Source organism: Carassius auratus, chromosome 17, assembly GCF_003368295.1.
Source record: "Carassius auratus strain Wakin chromosome 17, ASM336829v1, whole genome shotgun sequence".
Taxonomy (NCBI): Eukaryota; Metazoa; Chordata; class Actinopteri; order Cypriniformes; family Cyprinidae; genus Carassius; species Carassius auratus.
In genome coordinates this window covers 19,138,884-19,159,840 of record NC_039259.1, presented here as the reverse complement: position 1 = coordinate 19,159,840, position 20,957 = coordinate 19,138,884, and the positions used below count along the sequence as shown (strand labels likewise).

Sequence of the window (20,957 nt, the reverse complement as noted above, 5' to 3'; positions counted from 1 at the left end):
GTAAGAGTTCCTGTGGCTCAGTGGTTCAGCATTGCGTTAGCAGTGTAAAAGGTTGTGGGTTCAAATCCCAGGGAGAACACATACTGGTAAAAAAAGTTCTAGTTTGAATGCACTGTAAGTCGCTTTGGATAAGCGTCTGCTAAATGCATGAATGTAAAATGTAGATGAAAGCAATGTTCAACAGCCATCTGTTTATTAAACACTTCATTAGACGTTCTAATGAACAGAAAGTGATTATAAACACTTTTTGTTTGTCTCTAGTCTGTTATTCACAAAGGTGAAGTTGGAGACATTGTGTCGAGGTCCAGAGGAGGCGTTACTTTCCTGTAAACGCATGCTGCAGATTTGGAAGTCCTGTTACAACCTCACCAACCCCAGGTATATACACACACACACACACACACACACACTCCAGCTGTTGACACATGAATGCTAGAAGCTCAAGTGTCGGCACTCACCATCACACAATAAGACAGCACAGCATGTCTCTCTGAATGCGAGGAGCTCACCACACCTTCATTAAAAATAAATAAAAGCACGCCTCATACCACTGCTGCATACTGCTCTTTCGTTCTAATGGCTGGAATACCAGCCCCCCACTGTCAGAATACTCTAGCTCTTCCTGTCAAACTGTCCTGAACTCAGTACCTGGTGACAATCCACCAGAGACCAATTAGCACATGGACACTGTAACAAAACTCTGCCACTGTCACATGTTCAGTGTCCCTTGCTCCAAACCCTGGGTAGCGACTCTGTGTCAGGACCACTGGAGCTCGTCCTCCCTAAACCCCAGCACAAAGTCATCCTCGAACTCTGAGGAGTTGCCACTCCATCAGAGGTTTTGGGGTACCCTCCAGAGATAGTATGAGGACACGTTTCAAATGTTGTTGGAACACAAGTTTACCCTTGCACTTTTGGAAAAAATTCAGTCTTTACGCACTGAAATGCTAAAAACTGTATTCCTACATATTCGGACTAAATAGTATAGCCAATTATCAGTTCTCAGCAATAACTAGTGTGGATAATAATTGTCGGCTTATCTTTAATGAACAGAATTCCAGTTGTTTCCAAGATGGCCGCCGATTGAACTGACCCTCTACATAAACTTTTCAATTCTTTTGAAGAGAATACTAACCAAGTTAAGCCAAATAATACTTCAGGAATTTTAGAGAATATAAATCCTAAAACTCTGATATAAAATAGTCCTTTTTTTTTTTCGCCATGAAAATAGCCACAGAAGCTGTTATCGCAAACAAGCAAGCTTTACAGTCTCCATAGAGGTTTTTTTTTTTTTTTAAGCGATCAGATTTATGTTTTTTTGTTGTTGTTGTTTTAACAATAAAATTGGTTTAATTATACTTACATCACTTACACCCAAGGAATATCTATGAATCATATCATCGACACTTGGGCTCTTTTAATTTGGATCAAAAAGCAACTCTAGAAGCCGTTCACAACATGCAAGCCCCCAGCTAGCAATGTCCTGACAGCCCCCCGTAACACCCTAGCATCTGGGCACCAAGTCTCCACAAATTTTCTTCTAAATTACTCTCTTGCATATTTGAAAGTATTTCTATACTCCCTTTCAGATGAATAGTGTTGCAGAAGCATTGTGGTTATGTGTGCAATAGCAGTGTGCCATGAGATGCTAAGTGAAATTTCTGAGAGTTTCATCATTCTGTGTGTATTGATGTGCTAGTATCACGTCGCCTCTCCGAGTGCTTGTTCTCTAATTTTAACATCTTAATTGCCTCTTGCTTCTCGTCTTCTGTGTGTGTGTGTGTGTGTGTGTGTGTGTGTTTAGTGATTCTGGGAGGGGGAGCAGTCTGTTAGACAGAGCTGTTGCTGACCGTCGCCAGCTGAATGCCATGACATTACCAGACTTCAGTGATGCAGAGACAGGTGACACACACACACACACACAAATGAATCAACACATCTGTATATGTATAATTATGGTGGTTACGGCTTCTTTGCCCTGCCCTTTTTGATGAATTTGCATCACAGTGTAACGGGCATCAGCTTTGCTGTCATTTTATCTGTTCTACCTGCATATGTATCTCTCTCTTTCTCTCTCAAACGCACAGATTTGATTTCGAGTGAATGGCCTAATAAGATAATGGGTTAATGTTTTTTTGTACTTTTATGTACTTTACTTTTTATGTATTTCTAATGCTATAATTCTTGTAGATGGGTCATATCTTGAAATCTTTCTCTTTTTTTAAGTTCTATGAATACCTTCTTGATTTATACTTTAGAGCTCCTCTTTTTGCAGTCCAAAAAGAACATTAGTTCAAACTAAGATGCTGAAGCTTGGGATTCTGACGTCAAAACACTATTCGCTTTTTAAGCAACTGCCAAGTCATGGTACGGTGATTTAGGAGGAAGTGGCTGGATGCTATTATTCCTTGACGTGAGAAAAAATTGTGGTATAACCCCTTTAATTTCTAAAAGAACAATGGGCCTTGTATGAAAAACTGCTTTAAATTGACATGAATTTTCCCAGTATCTTGTGCAGCGAATAGAGTAATTAGATAAAGAGGGCTGAGATGAGTGCAGGTGTTGATTTGCTGTGTTTGCTCAGCAGTGATGGTGGAGGCTTTCTGTGCTGAGTATGCAGACAGTAAACATTTCATCTTGCCTCTGTGATTCAGCAGTTACCCTTTTTCTTTACAACCTTATCTTTCTGTGCCAGCTGTTCAGTTCTGGGTATTTGTTTTATTTTTTAATTTTTTATTTGTTTAACTTTTTCCATTATTTCTATGGCTATCAATGTATTACAATGTATTTTATTTACGTTGTTACTTAATTTTATTTAAATTTATAGAATGTACATACAGGTAGGTCATGGGTTAAAAATGCATTATTTTTTTACTTTTTTTTTCATGTAAGAGTAACACTTCCCCGTGACAGCCCTAATTATTATATCTTTTTCATTATGTATTCAATGGCAGTGATTTTTTTTTTCTTCAATATTTGGTTTTCCCAATTTTTTTTCCTTTTTTTTTATATTTTATATCACATCCTTTTTACTTTCTCATTTTTTTATTCCTAGCCTCTCATGCCTCTTCCTCCTTCTCGGGGTCAGAACCTGTATCTCCTCTGTTTCCTCTTTCATCCTTCTATTCTTCACCTCCACCCAAGACTGAATCCACCCAGAGGCGTGGCAGCCATGCTTTGTGACCACGCCCCCCGCCGACGCTTCTCCTCCGCCAGTAATTCACAGTGCACCTTGTGTGTGTTTTTTAGCCAATAGCCTGGCATGAGTCTCCTCTTACTAGCCAATCCCCTGCCTCTAACCGCATTGCTCTGGAGGTTGGTTAAGTGTATTTGGTGACTGGTTTTCTGCTGCAGTTTGGATTGGTAATGAAGCTGTATTTGGGTTTCGGAGGCCTCTTTTTGTAGACTTCCATCTCTGAATACCATCAGGATTGTAATGTGGTGAATTTAACCTGCCCAAGAAGCAATTTCCAGGCCAAATTAAAAAAAAATCTCATTTGTAGTACAGTGAAGAGAAAAATCTTAAATGCAGAAATTCTGTGAATTAGCGATTTAGTATTTTTGTTTCAAGTGTAGAGGAGTTCGCCCTACTTTTATGGTATGTCCAGTCATGCCTTATATCAGCTGTAAAAGGACATTAGTTGAGTAAATGGCTACTGTAAGATTGTAAATGCCGCTGGCAGGATGATGTGGGTTCAGCGATCCAGTGGCCCGTGAGACTGACGCTAAGCTCTTAATCTCCACTGAGAAGCTCCTGGGGAAACGAAAGACAGAGAAGCAGTGACACTTGCTTATCAGCCGTTTAAGACCTGGGATCATATCCACACTCGTATCTTCAAAGAGAGAGAGAGAGAGAGCTAGAGATAGTTCATTAAGAGATAACCTGTGGTACTCAAACTGACTCAATACTGAAGTTTTGTCACCTTTCTCTTCAATTTAAAGTACTTTCTCCCTCTGGCTTTGTTTACACACTTTGTACAAACATCTCTCGGGTGATCTGGTCAGATTGTCGTGTATTTGTATGTATCTCCTGGGCCATTGTGATCAGATTTTGATGGGAGAGCCTCTGGTTTTGTGACGTATACACTACTGTTCAGTGGGAGTGGTAATTCTTTTATTCAGCAAGGATGCATTCAATTGATCAAAAGTAAAGTAAAGTGGCAGTAAAGACATTTATAATGTTAAAAAAGATTTGTATTTGGGATGTCTATTCATCCAAAAAAATTAAAATACATTTTAAACCATATTAAAATAGAAAACTGTTTTTAAATTGTATTAGTATTTCTCAATATTGATGTTTTTACTGTATTTTTGATCCAATAAATGCAGCCTTGGTGAGCATATGAGTAGGGATCCATGATTTCTGCGATGCGGAAAATGTGGACATCATATCATCATATCATGTACAAACAGAAACAAAAAAGTTTCCACAGCAGCCTGTCAAAATAAAAGTTTGGTTTAACTTGAAGAAATGGTGACAGAAATATTACTTAATGTAATGATAGTACTACTACTACTAATACACGTATTAAAACCTTATTTATCTTATTTATCAAAATTTATTTACCAGAAAAATGTATTAAATACACAACAAAAATAAATATACATATTTTTTTAAATTGTCATATAAAAAAATATCATAGTGCCGTAAAATGTAATTTTTGTTAAACTTTTAATTAATTGTTGATAAATTGTGTAAGTGATGATTTTTTTTTTTTTTTTTTTTTTTGAAGTTTTGAAGTCATGAAGTTTTTTTTTTTTATTATTATTTTTAACCATTAAAACAGAGTCTAGAAATAAAAAAAACTGAAATTGGAAAAAATAAATTTTGATTAATTGATTTAATAGCGTCCTATATAAAACATATAACCTCATAATCAACCCCAAATTTTTTAACATTGACATAGTAAGTGATGTCCACTAAAGTCTGTCAAACTGAAAAAATAGATAGTGGAGTCAGAAATAACTGCCAACGAATGGTTATATATAGTTAAAGTTATCCAGCAAAGTTTAAATGTTGTACTCCAGCGGATGACTGACAGGTGAGTAGGCGGTCCTTCCCTGTTGTCTGACACACATCAGGATGCATTAATGCTGCAAATAGGATCACAAAACTTTCAATTTTGGACTCCATTTGAATCTTAATTTAGCACTGTCCACACTTGATCAGACCACCCGAGGCCGATATTAACACCAGGTGTAAACAGCGTCTGTCTTCTTCTATGTCTGTCTTCTCTAATGCTGTGCATGTGATTCACAGTTTCTGCTGTTACTCTTCTCACTGTACAGTGTTTGTGCATCCAAACCATTGCATTTGCACTCTTACAGCCCCAAACACAGTGCCACACACCTGTGTCTGCAGAGCGTGAGAATCACAGATACAGGGTTTTACAGGGCCTCACGAGGACTCCTGACACTTTGGTTTGTGGTATTACAGAACGTCAGACACAATATTTTTTTTTCCCATTATATTTATGTGTTTTTGTAAACTCTCTGTTGTTGTGGTGGTGGTTGTTGTTGTTTTTGTTCAGTTTTTTATGAGTAATTGCCCCCTTTTTGTTGTTCTTTTTGGTTTCCAAGGCAACCTTCCAGATGCTTTCTTTCATGGTTTTGACTCCTTTATTGGGGTTTGTAAGTAGTTCTTGCTGTTACTCCTCTGCCTTTATGCACAAACACACACACCTGCTTCCTTGCCCTGCTGGCCTTCTCCCCCTTGGCAGAGTGCACCTACCACCTGTGTGTTAAGACACTCCGAAACTCTCCAGCATAATGTCTTCAATGGACTTGTTGCCTCTTACCTTTTGTTTTGCCCTCTTATTGTGTGTCCTCTCCTGGCGTTTTGTGTCCCAGGCCTCTTTGTGCTGGAGAGAGAGACATAAATGCACTCATTTGGCCTCGGTTCTTAATAATTAAAGAGACAGTATTGTTCCACCAGGCCTTTCAAACAGGGTTTAACGCATACTGCTGCTTAAAGCCAAATATTTATGGGTACTTTTAGCAGTGTTTGGATTCTGACTTCTTATTAGTTTTAATGATACAATTTATTGTTAATATTATTAATGGTATGGCAATTATTATTATTATTTATACTGTCTAAAAGTTTGGGGTCAGTAAGATTTTTATGGAAGCTGTGACACATTGTTTTTAGGACATTAAGTCTTAATAAATGGGTTGACTGTCACTTTTGATAAATTTAATGCGTCTCCCAGAACAAAAAAATAATATCTTCGTCAAAAAATCTTACTGACCACAAATTTATGAACAGTAGACAACACTCTGTTTCGTTATCACAAGCTCTATAAAAGTGTTCTGTGATTAAAAAATGAATCTAAATCATTTGGTGCCTCAGGAGAGCAATGACCTTGTCTAAAATGTGCTCTGATTTTTTTAACCATTAATCCAAAATTAGATTTAAGCTCTTTTAATTCCATTTGACAGTCCATAATGTAATCCCAGTTTAAGATTATTGTTTCATTTTATTTGAAACCTGAGTGAAATCAGGCACATTTAGAGGGACTTTTACTGATCCTGTAATCATGTTAAACGTTTTTATTTAAATGTTGATTATTTGTCATTAGGGTCACTTGATATAAACTGGGTGTGTGGTATCTGATGGAATAGCACCCAGGTCTCTGGACCGTTGAGCACAAGCTCTAATTTCTTTTAGTGTCTCACATTTAGCAGCTGTTTCTGAAGTCAAGGCTCTGTTAACAGAGCGATGAAACGTTTGAGAGGACTGGTGTCATGATCGTGCTGAGAGGCGCTCACTTGTGGCCAATTGCAATGGAAACATTATCTGGAAACGATCATAGCTTGTCAAAATTAAATGGAAAGTAACTGGGAAATTATGTGCCCTGTATTTAATAGTAATAAATGAATAGTGTTAAATGATTCTGAACTTAATTATGAACTTAAATGTGCCTGTTTGCAGAAAAAAACTGACATTTGCTGTTATCTCAAGCTTATAGGAATGCCAAAAAGGGAGTTGCATTACAAACCAAAGACTTTCTATATATTTACAGCAGGTTCTTGTGATGAAAATACTGTCTCTTTAAAAACACATATTGCTTTTTATGTGTGTGTGATTGCGTGTGATGATGCTTTCCCACTCCTAGCATGGAGCTCCATGGTCACGCTCTTCCTGCAGCCTGGTCTGATGCATCATGGGAGTTTGAGTTTGTGTGTGCACACGCATGTGCTTAAAAGAGATGTGAAGCTGTCAACACTTTAGTAAGTTCTTGTCCTCAACCTTAACGCTGCAGAGTGATGGCAGCTCTTTGACCCCTCAATGGTCTGAAGATTTTTCCTACTTCAGTAGTTTGTATAAAAAAGTAAAAAAATAAAATAGTTACTAGGGCTGGACGATTAATCGAAAAGTAATCGAAACCGAAATTCAGAAATGTTTTCTTCTATTTTTCAATCCTGTGAATACTTTCCCCAGGGTTGCCAGGTCTGCGAAACAAAACAAGCCCAATTGTTATCCAAAACTAGCCCAGATGCATTTTTCCCCAGAGTTTTCCCTTTTTTTAACATTAAAACTGAAATGTGAAGAAAAAAAATTCAGTAAGACATTCTCATTTCAAGAGATGTGCCCTTTGAATTCAATTGTTCGAAATATTCAATAAATAACCATAAATAATTTGTTTCCTTCAGTTATTTTCAAACCACATAGAAATGCACTCTTTCATCCGAAAAAATATCCTACCTTTAATAGTTGAGAATATTTACAGCACAAACCTTGTCAGTGAACTATGAGGGCAAACAAGTAAATAAATAAAATAATCGTTCATTAATCATAATCGAGGTAAAATATTCAATTAATCAAGATTTTGATTTTAAGTCTGTCGTCCGGCCCTAACAGAGATTTACAGATAAATTAATAATTTGGGATCTTTTGCTCATGTTGTTCCAATCTGTATGACTTTCTTTTGAAAAACTCAAATTGAGAAGTTGAGCACAATGTCCAAGCTGCTCTTCCACACAGTGAAAATGCAGACACATGAAGAGATCCCCCATTTAAACTCATTATAGATAAGTTTCAGTTTCTCGGTGTTTGGTCGTGTGATCCATGGCTTTGTTCACTGTCACCATAGAGATGTACAGGGATCGATTTCAGTCCGAATGTGTTTTATGTCCTGCTGGTCTGGTCGATAAAGTCCAGCCTATGACTCATAGAGGCTCTTGAGGATCCTAATATGTTCCTCTGAACCCCGACAGAGACTTTAATGACCACACTGAAGCCCTGACCACAGCTCTGCCGGGCAGCCGCATGTCCAGACAAATAGGGACTCTGTGATCGCTGAACTGCAGGGGGCAATTTCATTTCAGTTCACCCAGTTCAGGAAACTGATGTGGTGTCTTCAGTTCATTCTCTGCAGTTCATCTCCTGAGTCTAGCAAATTGAAAAGGACCTGAGGCCAAATCTGGAATTTATTGGTAAAACTGGTAAAGGAATAGCTCACCCAGAACTAAAGGTTTGGTCATTTACAAACCCAAATTACTTCCACTACTGGAAGTCATTTGCTTCTGGCTGCTAAAAATTCAGAATTGTCCTTGTAGGAGTCAAATACATTTGATGTATACATAAAATGTAGTTTCTTTTGTGGAACACAAAGATTGCACAAATCACCTTTTGCATGCAGTTACAAAGAATGGAAGTTAGAGCACTGAAGCATCAAAAAGGTGGTCCATATGACTTATTAAACTTATTTGACTTAGAATTAATTGTTCTTTTAAGTCTTATCTTTTAAGTGAATTATTTGAAAGCGATTTGTGAATTTAAAATGATTGTAAATGAGAACCAGAATGTAATTTTGGGTGAACTATCCATTGAACGCACTCTTATTCAAGCTGAGCAGACAGGAAAACACAGCCTCATTTGCGTTGATCAGTTGCTCTGATATGAAATGTGATTTACATGTTGCAGCTAGCACTTTTAAAAATGCAGGAATTGGTCAATTAGTGTAAAGTAGCAGAGCTTTATTTATTCACTGTTAATAATCTTATGCTTTTTGTGTTTAAGTGCTATGTGTAAGTGTGCTTGTTAAAGTATTGTCCACCTTTTGGAAATTCTAAGAGTTGACTACAGATGTTTGAATCTTGTCATGCTGTTTCTTTACCCTTGCATTTCCTAAAATTCTCTCACATTAAATTGTCTAGAGAAATCGCTAGTTTTTGTTTGTTTGTTTGTTTTACATTAGAATAGAAAAACTGTAACACTCTTATGTGTTTAATAATATTATTTTATTTTTTATATATATTATTTTATATATATATATATATATATATATATACATATACACAAAGCTACCAGCGCCAACTTTTTTTTTTTTAATTTTGTTGTGCTTGATAGTTTTTTATTAGTTTGAATTTTTTTGCTTTAAATTATTTTGATTTCAGTTTTAGTAAATTTAGCATGTTATTTTACTTTGTTGCTAAGGCAACAATTAATTCTTTACAATTTTTCATTAAATATTTATATTTAATTTTATTACAGCTTTAATTTAATTAACAATTTCTACAAGCTTTGGTTTTAATACTACTTTTACTTAACAGTAATAGCACTGTTGAGAACAGGGATTAGCAGTGATCAACTGCTCTTTGGCCTTCATGTGCATATGAACAAAATTCTATATCAATATTTTCACTGCTAATATCTGCAGTGCTATGGATATCTGTAGAGAAACTCCTATCCATGTGTCGTTGCCGACTGTCTATGTTTGCCCCACAGGTTCTGTCCACGCAAACTCCATAGCAGCGTCACGGGTGGAGCAGGCGCTCTCTGAGGCGGCCTCTTCCCTTCAGAGCAGTGCTCCGAAACAGGGACCCCTCCACCCTTGGATGACCCTTGCCCAGATCTGGCTGCATGCAGGTACAAAGCTCACCCACAGCCCTAATTTGCATTCTTTTAACATAAGTCATGCCCACATTCTGTTGTTACATTGATCAGGTCTGGGTTTAATAAACAGCATATTCTGTAATCTTGCAATAAAATATATCGTAAGTAAAAAAAAAAAAAAAAAAAAAAGAACTTTAATAGAACACCTTGTTTAAATATGGACCGCTTTTTCCTCACTGGTTGTTATTAATAGCATCTTTTGTCCATGCAAATACATTAGGAAAACCATATCCAGCAGGATCAAATTTCTCATCTGGAGGCTTTTGTGCTGTCTGTAATCAGCATTTACGAATAGACAAGCAATTGTGGTTACTCGTGAATGTGGCTGAATTAAACACATTGGAGTTTAGAAAAGTTCTGCTAGCGGCTCCAGGGTCATGGGTCTGATTCCCAGGCCAAATAAATACTGATAAGAACAGCATGAATGCACAGTAAATAGGGGTGTGTGGGTGTTTTTTTTTGCTGGTACCATGGTTGGTTTAGGCCTGTCGTTGATAGCTGACGTCACACAAAAAAAAAAGCAGTGTTTTTTGAAAGCAGTGTTGGTTAGATCCTAGCAGTGACAGAAATCATCTTGTTCACCAAGAGGGAATATTTGCCCCTTAAACTGTTTTACAAGGGTGGTTTTTTTTACCTTTATAAGGGCTTTTTTTAATGGTATGCATCTGTAATGTCAAACTCATTTTAAAGACTAAAGTTAATTAGAATAATTAGACACCACAATATTAGGAGATTACTGTGTTAAAATACAATTTTGAATATTTAAATATTAAATCATTTTGAAAAAGAAATGATACTTTAAATATAAAACTTGATGAAAAAGTCACTGAATCATTCACTCAAACGATTTGTTCAAAACAGCTAATTGTTCAGTATCAGTAACAGTATTGTTAGCTTAAATTATAAAAAAAAATAGCAGATCACTGTCTTTATGAATTTATCATTGAATCATTCATTCAAACAATTAGTTTAGAAATGCAGATTAGTTCAGTAACATATGTTATTGTTAACTAATACTAAAACTATAAAAAAATGTATTTTTTGTTATTTAAAATAAATACTGGAAACCTGTACATATTTGATGAAAACATTTGAAATGTTACAAATTATTGAAATAAGAAATACCCTGATATAAAAGTGAACTGAATTAAAAGAAATAAAAGTTAAAGTTGAAGTACTTAATTACTAAAATAAGAAAATAAAAACTAAAACTGAAAAACTGAAGAGATTAAAAACTTTGAAATGTTAGTAATGATTGAAATTAGAAACAAACTCAAATAAAAGTGAACTTAATTAAATGAAAAAAGTTATAGGTAAAGTACTAAAAATAAAATAAATTAAAAAATTTGAACTTAAATTGAAATAAACTGAAAAAATGAAAAACTTTGGAGTGTTAGAAATGAATAAAATTAGAAATCAGCTAAAATAACAGTGAACTGAATTAACCGAAATAAAAGTTAAAGTTGTAAATTACTAAAACTAAAATAAAAACTCAAATTAAATTAACTAAAACTGAAATAAACTTTGAGTATAAATAAAATAGTCAAAATATTGATAAACACTAATGGTATATAAATGATAGTAAAACCATACAAAATGTTGGTAGTAAAATTAGAAAAGCATTTGCTAAAAATCTTTTCTTTTGTTGTCTTAGAAAAAGACAATCAACTCAGTTACTAAGACTAATTATTCTTTTACCAGCTTGACTGTCACTGAGCCAAGTGAGGGAACCTTAGCACGGCTTGGCAGGGTGAGAAATGTGTCAAGAGTAAACATGCTTAGTAGTCACTTTCCCTGGAGTTTGTTGGCTAAAGAGGGAGGACACCCCTCCAACGTTAATCTCCCATCAGTCTCTCTGTCTCCTATAAAAACGGTGTGAAGGCTGATGATGTAGCTGACAGAATGTCTGAGAATCACATTTGTGACTCCAGATAAGACATAAACCCCAGAAATGCTTCTTCCACTGTTTTCTCTTTATCACTTATTTTCTCTGTCTCTGTCTTTCCACAGCGGAGGTGTATATTGGAATGGGAAAGGCGGCGGAGGCAACAGCGTGTACACAGGAAGCAGCCAACCTGTTCCCCATGTCCCATAACGTGTTGTTTATGAAGGGTCAGGTGGCGGAGCTGCGGGGGAATGTGGACGAGGCCAAGCGCTGGTACGAGGAGGCGCTGTCCATCAGCCCCACCCACGTCAAGACCATGCAGAGACTGGTGAGCACATGCCGTTTATCTACTAACTCAAACCATTTTGCAGTTATACACTTTCATGGTTATTGCTCCCAGCAATGCAGTGGATTTCAGGTTTTACTCTTGTGGGAACGTTTGGTTGTGTGTTTGTGTGATCTTCACACTGAGAAGGAGAAAAGAGGCAAGATCTTGTCCAATGTCAGTGTTTAGCTGACAATGAGTCCAGGATGTGGAGACTTGTCAGAGGAAGTGTGTGAGTGTGAGTGTGAGTGTGTGTGTGAGAGTGTGTGTGTGCTGCTGTCTCCAGCTGTGTGTGTCTTAATAGTAAGCAGAAATGTCATGTCTTATAAAGGAGCTCCCCTGTAGTAGACAACAGCAGGAGGAAGTATCGCCCCGTCTGTCAAATCTCTCCCTCTCTGACCTTCTTTTGTGTGTGTGTGTGTGTGTGTGTGTGTGTGTGTGTGTGTGTGTGTGTGTGTGTGTGTGTTTATGCGTCTGACACTGTTCTAACAGCAGGACAGTGGACGGCATCTGAACTCTCAGAGCTGTTTACACTACATTAACCCTCTGTGTACTATAAAGAATATGTTAGAAATACCACGTTGTGCATTCAGACCAGATTTTATGACATTGTCAAATTTATTTAATTAGAAGTACATCAAGCATTTGAATAATACAGTTTAGTTTAGAATTCACTTGAATATATTTTAAATTGATTTAATAATAATAGCAATTTATTTCTGTGATATCAAAACTGAATTTTCAGCAGCCAATACCCATTACACTAGTCTTCAGTGTTACATGATCCTTCAGGAATCATTCTAAATATAATAATAATATATATATAAGCAGTTATTGGAAATCTACAATATATAAAAATACATGAAATATTTTTCCCAAATTGCTTTTTCAAAAACCACTGATTATGTAAACTATAATTAATGTTATTTGCTTAATATTGTAATATATAAATCATATATCTAATAATAGTACATATGTATCAAAATCAACGGATAGAATGCTTTTTTCTTTCTTTCAGTTTTTCTATACAAATTGTTACCAAACACTGATCTATATGTGTTATATTTTATATCTATTACGTATTGTCCGTATAGATCATTCGTTACTAAACAATGTTTAATCATTCTTTTATAACTATACAATATAATGTAATTATAAAATTTCTTAAAGGGCTCTAATTAATCAACTTAAAATGATTTTTTTATTTGAGTCCGATTTGAATTGCAATTTTTTAAATCAGTAGGAAGATTAAAATTCATCCAGAACTTTTTTCTCTTTTGATTTGTCTGTTTTTTTGCAGGGTCTGATATTGCATCAGCTGCAAAGGTACAGTCTTGCGGAGAAGATCTTGCGTGACGCGGTGCAGGTGAACAGCACGGCCCATGACGTGTGGAACAGTCTGGGAGAAGTGCTGCAAGCGCAGGGCAATGACGCAGCCGCGACCGAATGCTTCCTCACTGCCCTGGAGCTGGAGGCCAGCTGTCCCATCTTACCTTTCACCATCATCCCCCGCTCCCTCTGAGACACTCCGAACACTCCCCACCAACAAAACCTCTGTCCGTGAGTCATGCATGAACCACAGCCCTTAAACACACACACCCAAACTCTTCTTCTGTCCTGGAATGTTTTGCCCGCCCCCTCCGACCTTGTTATCAGTTCTCAGATGTGGATCTGCCGAACTCTAATCAACACGGTTAGCACTTTTCCACACTGCTTCACTCTCATAGTTTTTCCCCTTCCTATTTCTTCCTTCTTTCTGTGCTAGAATTTCCACCGGCTTCTGTATAGTAGTGGTGCCGATCACCCGAAACCCTGCCCCCTCCTGCACTCCCATTGGTCAGTTTCATACCACAGTACAAGTGGACCAATGAGAAACCTTTTCAAGCTGCTGTCACGGATGAAGCGGCTGATTGACGCAGCGGTTTCATCAAACCACGGTGCTTCCCAAAACATACAATCTTGAGTTTCTAGTAGCTGTGTGTCATACGGACCAATAATAACACTGACGCAGAGACGGTCAAAAGTGTATATGTGTGCCGTGTGTGTTTGTGAGGTTAAATGGATGGTCAGTGTGTGTGTCCTTTACATGTGCTGGTATCCAGGATATCCCTTCCTTTGTGGCGTGTGCACGGGTGTTTATTTTGAATGGAGTACTTGACACGCTGTTACAGTGGATCCCTGTTACATAAACACACGTAATAAAGGTTGTGTTTCCATGCAGTTGTTCCTGAGGGCAGGAGTGTCACCCGTGTTATGACTCCTAGAGAATCATTATGTTCCCCCTCTGATCAAACACTGTATTGTTTATATTCTGTATGTACAAAAGAATCGCCTAGAGCAAACAGAACGGATGCCAAAAGAACAAGTACTCTAAAAGCAAATATTTTACCTTGGTTCTCATTAAAAGAGAAGAGGAATCTAGTTTTGGACATTTCGTTTTGTTCTTTGGTTTATTTTTCCACATCATGATTCAGAGGTTGAGATTTATATTGTTGATTTATCAGAGCCATGTTATATAAGATGTTTATTTATCCCAGTGGCTGTGTGCTAGACAGGTGAAGACATATATGTATTCCGTGTGTGAACATGAGGGACTGTTACAGTTGGACATGTTCAACTCAAACTATATTCATAACGGTCACCGTGATTAAATTTATGGAAGAGGAAGATTGTATGTGTGTATTTGAAGTCTTAGCAGTGTCAATCACAGGGCCAAACACAACTGGAAATGCAGTTTTATGATGTCAATAAATGATCGATTGTGCAAAATCTGTTATTGTTTCTTATTCCTTATTTTGTCATGTATTTCAAGTCAAGTTTTCTCCTAATTGTGACTTTTTCTTAGTCTGTTCTCAAGGGGCGATACAGATAATTTCATGGCTGTGCCAGCATACTGTATGTATTATTTAGTTTTAAAAATAAAAAAATATTTCAAACCAAACAAATCTGTTTGTCGAAGTGGTAAATTTGTATGGCCAACTGAACCCGATGCAAAATCTGTTGGGAAATCTTGCACCTTAATTCCAGCTCTGTCATAACTTCACCCAACAAAAATAATAGTTTGTCATAATTGTCCTATAGCAATACTTGTGGCAGTTTTTGTGGAATATAGTCCAAACTTCTGTTGCTTTATGAATTGCACTCAAAAACAGTTCATTTCAGAGCACAATGACGGATGAAATCGAGCTAAATTATATGTCTTGGCCATACTTTTTCCCATTTAATTTCTTTTCCTGTCACTCGCACACGTTTCCTTACATGCCCTGCTCACCTCAGTTCATGTATGTTAGATGAGCCCACTGTTTCGCTGACTCGTGGTATGGTTGAAAGAATACCTTTAAAAAGCTCTGAAAGATTGATGAAGGTCCAAAAGCTCACAAGCGGAGAAAAATAAGAAAGGACGAGGGCAGCCGCCTCTGAAAAGCAAATGAATGACATGGCCTAATAAAAAGGAGTCGGGGAGAAAGAAGGATGTGAGGTGGGAAATGTAGAAAGTGAATTATTTAATGCACTTACAGGCCTGCCTTAAACTAATGAGCACTTGCTGCTTTATGGGACAGGCTGCACTCCCAGAAGCATTCTGGGACATAGAAAGCTGCAGCAAGAGATTGGTTGTTATTAAAGAGGTGCATTTTAGTGTCTGCCAGAGTGTTTGCGCCTCTTGAGACCTCTTCTTCGACTCATTCCTGCTGTAAAGACCCGAAGATCGTAAACCGCGCAGTACAGCCACAAGCTGGGTCTTTGATGTGGGTCAGGAGCATGTTGAACCCTAATGAGCCCTTAGTGACGCCATTATTCCTCTGGCTTCTGTAAACACTACAGGCCAGTATCTCTGAGGGCTTTCTTTTGATCATCTCTGCTTGTAGAGCCTCAGTGAGGTCTGAAAGATGGCTGAGAGGTGTAAGCTGGATCTCACTGACCATACAATGTGGTACCTGATTGTACATCAAACCCCCAAACAAGACACAGGATTCGTAATGCTTACTATGGCAACCGTCAGTATTATTAGTGCGCATGCTTGTGCTTCGGGGTTTATTCACAGCCCTAACCCTAAATATTAAACTTCAGTGTGTGACTCATTTCTAACAGCCACTTAGCAAAAAACCTAACCAACGTACAGTAATACCCTGGAAACCACCCACAGCACCCTAACAAACACTTAGCAACAACCTAGATATTATTCAAAATACATGAACACTTGGCAACACCCTAGCAACAACACAAAGGACCCTAATAAACACTTAGCAAAGCCTAAGTAACCAAAGAGAACGCCTTAGCAAATACTTAGCCCACCCCCCCCCCTCCAATCAATCATTCAAAATCCACAATGTCAAGCAACACTCTAGCAACCACCAAGATATCATAACTAAAGGCTTGTTTGCACCAAACTCTATAACTCTAAAGATAAAGGTATAGTTCTAAAATCATTCTCAATATTAAAGAATAGCAGAGTCCACACTACAGCTATAACGATAAATGCATAGAGAAACCGTATCGTCTGAATCATTTTCTGAACGATTTTTTTCCAGCTGATGAACGATACAAACACTGACAGCCAATCAGAATCCATCCTGCTATAACAAGCTTTTAGAATGCGCTTCGAATAAACCGACAATATCGTTTGCTGGTGTGGACGCCAATATCGGTATCTTTATAGTTATCTTTATAGTTATCGTTCTTGGTGCGAATGGGGCTTAACACTTTGCAATACTTCTCCGGATTGGCTGGAGAGAATCGTCACCACCTGCGTCACTGAACTTGCAACACAAACACAGAAGAACCGCTAAATTTAAATCAGTAAAGCCAGCAAAGGATCGAACGCAACTGTTTTGAATGAGTGCACCTTTTTCCAACAAACAAAAAATTCATTGTCTGTTGCGGAAATAAAGGCATTGCTGCAGTGGAAACGCAAACCGTACTGAGCTAAGCCGAGTCGTACAAAAGTGGAAAAGTGCCATTAGCAAGACCCTGACAGCCACCCAAAACACATGTATCAAACACTTTGGATAAAAACCCTCTCAGAAAACATTAGCAACTCTATAATAACACCCTGGTGACCACCCAGAACATTCTAGCCCTGATGAGGCAACGTTTGCACGGACAAGAACACGTTTGTGATGTAACATTATATATACTTCATCTGTAAGTCGCTTTGGATAAAAGCGTCTGCTAAATGAATAAATGTAAATGTAAATGTAAACTTCATTGATTTAACATAAGCAAAAAAAGCAATGTTCAGTGAAAGTGAAATAAGTATATAATGCAGTAATGTGCTCTCTCTCTGGACACTTGCTCATGTTTCATTGGTATTATTGCCCTTATCCTGTCATTGATTGGCAGCCCGGCTCAATTCTCACATCAGAGAGCAACGAATCAATACGAGAGACTCCAGGGAGACTGATACCCTGTCAAAACCTATACAGAAACATTGAGACATTAAGGAGATAGTTCATCAAAAAAATGAAGTCCTGTCATGTTTCAAACCCCACCAAATTAATACCACCTCATTTTATTGTAAATTCTTCTGACACTGAGTTATTGCTCCAGAAGATCTCTATAGTGATTGCTCATGGATCCATATGCGCTCTCCTCACAGGCCTGTCCACATGTTCTCTGGCAATTATTATTATGTTGACATTGCTCAAGGACATTTACTGTCATTTATCCCGACAGCATTAGCTGAGCATATAATGCACCCATGGTTTGCACTGGCTTTGGTGCATGTAGAGAAATCATGTCTTAATGAAAAGTTTGTGAGCCGGTGAAAGAAGGTTTCTGGTGACTCCTCTAGCCGTTACCCCTACATAGTGTTGATAGCAATGTGTCATCTATCACCAGCAAATTAGTGAGCATGTGAGAGAGAGAGACATAGAAATGGTTTCCATTGTTTTGAAGCGTGTCAGTGTCACACACTGGGCATTCTCAGGGGTCGTGACCCTTCACTTGGTTTTTTTAGCAAGTTCAAATGCAGCTTGCAAATGACTGTACTTTTGTTGCATATAATTATTTTTAAAGAATTAAACACATTTGAAATGATAAATTATTCTATGATATTCCTATATATATAATATACACACACGCATACACATACACAGAACAGTGTTTTATTCATATTAAGTGATTCATTTTATTAATGTTTAATGATTAACTGTTGGCACTTTATTGCTGCTTACAATTTAAAAGACATTTTATTAAATGCATTAACAGCATCTACGCCATTTTAATAGTTAAATGAATTTTAAACAAATTTTGGTACTTCATTGTCTTACAATTGCTTATTTTTCTTTGGCCACACATATATTAATTTAAAGATGACCAAACAAACTGCATATGTACATAAACACATTATTTTATATAAATGTAATTCTAAGTGCATATTGTACACATAGCAATCACACTAATAGAAATATTTAATTAACCACATGCTTCAATGAGTTAACTTTTCCTCTGAGGAATATTTGTAACTCTTCACAAACAAAATCATTAATGCATCTGTTGTCCTCTGAAAGTGCTTCTACCCTTTAAGAATTGTGTAACTTCTCTAATTAAAACGAATCAACAAACACAACACACACACACACACACACTCTCTAATTCTTACAGCTGTTCCACTCTGGAGCTACTCAAGACTGGTGACACAAGGTGGTACAAATTATGCATTTCCCACAGGGGTGTCCAGTCTGTAGCAAACGGTTACAGCAGATGACTGTCCTATCAGCACCTCCCGCCTACACACAATACAAACATACACATATCAAAACCCTCACAATCTTCCCATCCATCCATCCATCCATCCATCCCTCGGATGCAAACATGGGAGGAGTAGGAACAGATGGAGACTGGGGAAAAAGACGGACATAGCAGGAACACCCTGTGAGAGAGAGAGGGAGAGGGGATTACGGGAAGGACTCGCTGTACTCTGTAAAAAGAAAAGAAAATTAAATTCAAGTTAATTAACTTTATTTATAGCACACATAACAGTGGCGATTGTCTCCAAGCAGCTTTACAAAGTGGCAGAACTAAAGGCCCAAGTGAGCAACCAAGCAAAGAAATGCACTTAGACTGACACGAAGAATACATCCTGGCAAGGACCGCTTGAGCTGAAAATGGAGACACTCTGCTGTAGTCCTGAAGGACAGACTCCAGGGATGCATCTGACCGGTCTTTGCTAGAGTTTTCACTCAATTTCAGAGAGGTGAATAATCAGTAAACTTCTAACTTAATGACTTTTTTGGCTTAAAAGAAAAATCTATCATTTTGACCCAGCTATTGCTAGAAATATACCGGTGACACTTAAGACTGGTTTTGTGGTCCAGGGTCACATTTATTTATTTGCCCAAGAAACTTCTTTTTGCACATAGTTGCGCAATCTTATTATTTGTCAGATTAAATTAAATGTACATTGACAGAAAATGCGGATAGGGTCTCCATAAATGCAAAAAAAAAAAAAAACCTGGCACTAATCGAACACAGCACAAATAATGATTTGAGAGTGATTGTACAATTTTCTGTTTTACTAGTTAGTAAATATTTGCCTTCTATGGCTTCAGAAGATTTGAACTATTACACATATAATTTGAAGTTGTTTTGTGGTATTTTCATGGTATTTTTTTTTTTGTCATTTCGGGAGCTCGACAGCAGCTGCACCCGTTCACTTTTCTCTAATAAATATTGACAGAATGTTAATTTGAGTGAATTATAAAAAATATCCCTTCAAAGGCTGATTAAGGACCAGAGCTATAGATCAGTCATGGCATACCCAATGTGTCTCACCCCACCCAAGTTATTTTGAGATCTTAAAACAATGCTGTTCATTGTGACCTGATCTAAATGTGGATGTTTTTTAAAATATCAATCAACAAAGCCTTTACTCTTTATGTGCGTGTGTGTGAAGCGTGAACTGCAAAGTCCCCCTTTACGAGGATGTTTTCGTTTTCTCGTGTTACAGTAATGCAAGCCTGTTATCTTTCAGTTGCCAATGTGTTGCTGCCCTGCAGCGTGTATGTGTGTGTGCTGTGAAATATTAATGCAGCGTTTCACTTCAGCATCATTTAACCCCACAGAGAAGCCTGTCAATCAATAAGCCCCGCCTCTTCTGTAGGATGACCTCACTCTGTTCCACTGCAGAGACTCCCTCACAAACACAGACAGTTCAAATGCTGATGGCTGCATTCTTAAACAGCCCGCTTGTTATGAACTCATATCTTATTCCTCCACTGTGCATTTTTCTTCCACCATATGGGCTTCCCCACCTCTCACACACAGACACACACACACAGCGTAGAGTCTTTCCCAGACCATTCTGGAGTTTTGCCAAATTTTTTACAATGGTTTAAAATAAATAGTTAGGCCACAAAAAATGTTATCTACTTAACCTTAGACTGTCCAAGCTGTGGATGACTTTGTTTTATTACATTATCAGTGATCGATGGATCCTTTGTAGTGAATGGGTGCCATCAGAATAAGAGTTCAAACAGCAGATAAAAACATCACAGTCGGCTAGTCCATAAATTAACTAAAAAACTTTAAATCATTGCTTCCGGCAAAAAAATATGAGGGTTCTATACATAATATTGCTTTGTCCAGTTCAAATTAAAATGCCTTGATGGATTTGTTTCTTAAAAACATAGCTTTTTACCTCACAAGATGTTAATTGATGGACTGGAGTTGTATGTATTACTTGTGGATTATTGTGTTGGTTTTATAATTGTGATGGCACCCATTCACTGCAGAGGATCCATTGGTGAACAAGTGATGTAATGCTAAATTTCTCCAAATATGTTCCAGTGAAGAAGCAAGCTCCTTTATTTTGATAATGACTGGCTGACTTTTTACATTATGAAAAAACA

The 20,957-nt window shown here is 37.3% G+C and overlaps 1 pseudogene; it reads left to right on the top strand.

Annotated features, from left to right (window-relative positions):
* The window catches only part of LOC113117529 (tetratricopeptide repeat protein 7B-like), a 38,902-nt pseudogene extending 23,856 nt beyond the window's left edge, over positions 1-15,046 (top strand).
* Positions 15,047-20,957: the final 5,911 nt, after the last annotated feature.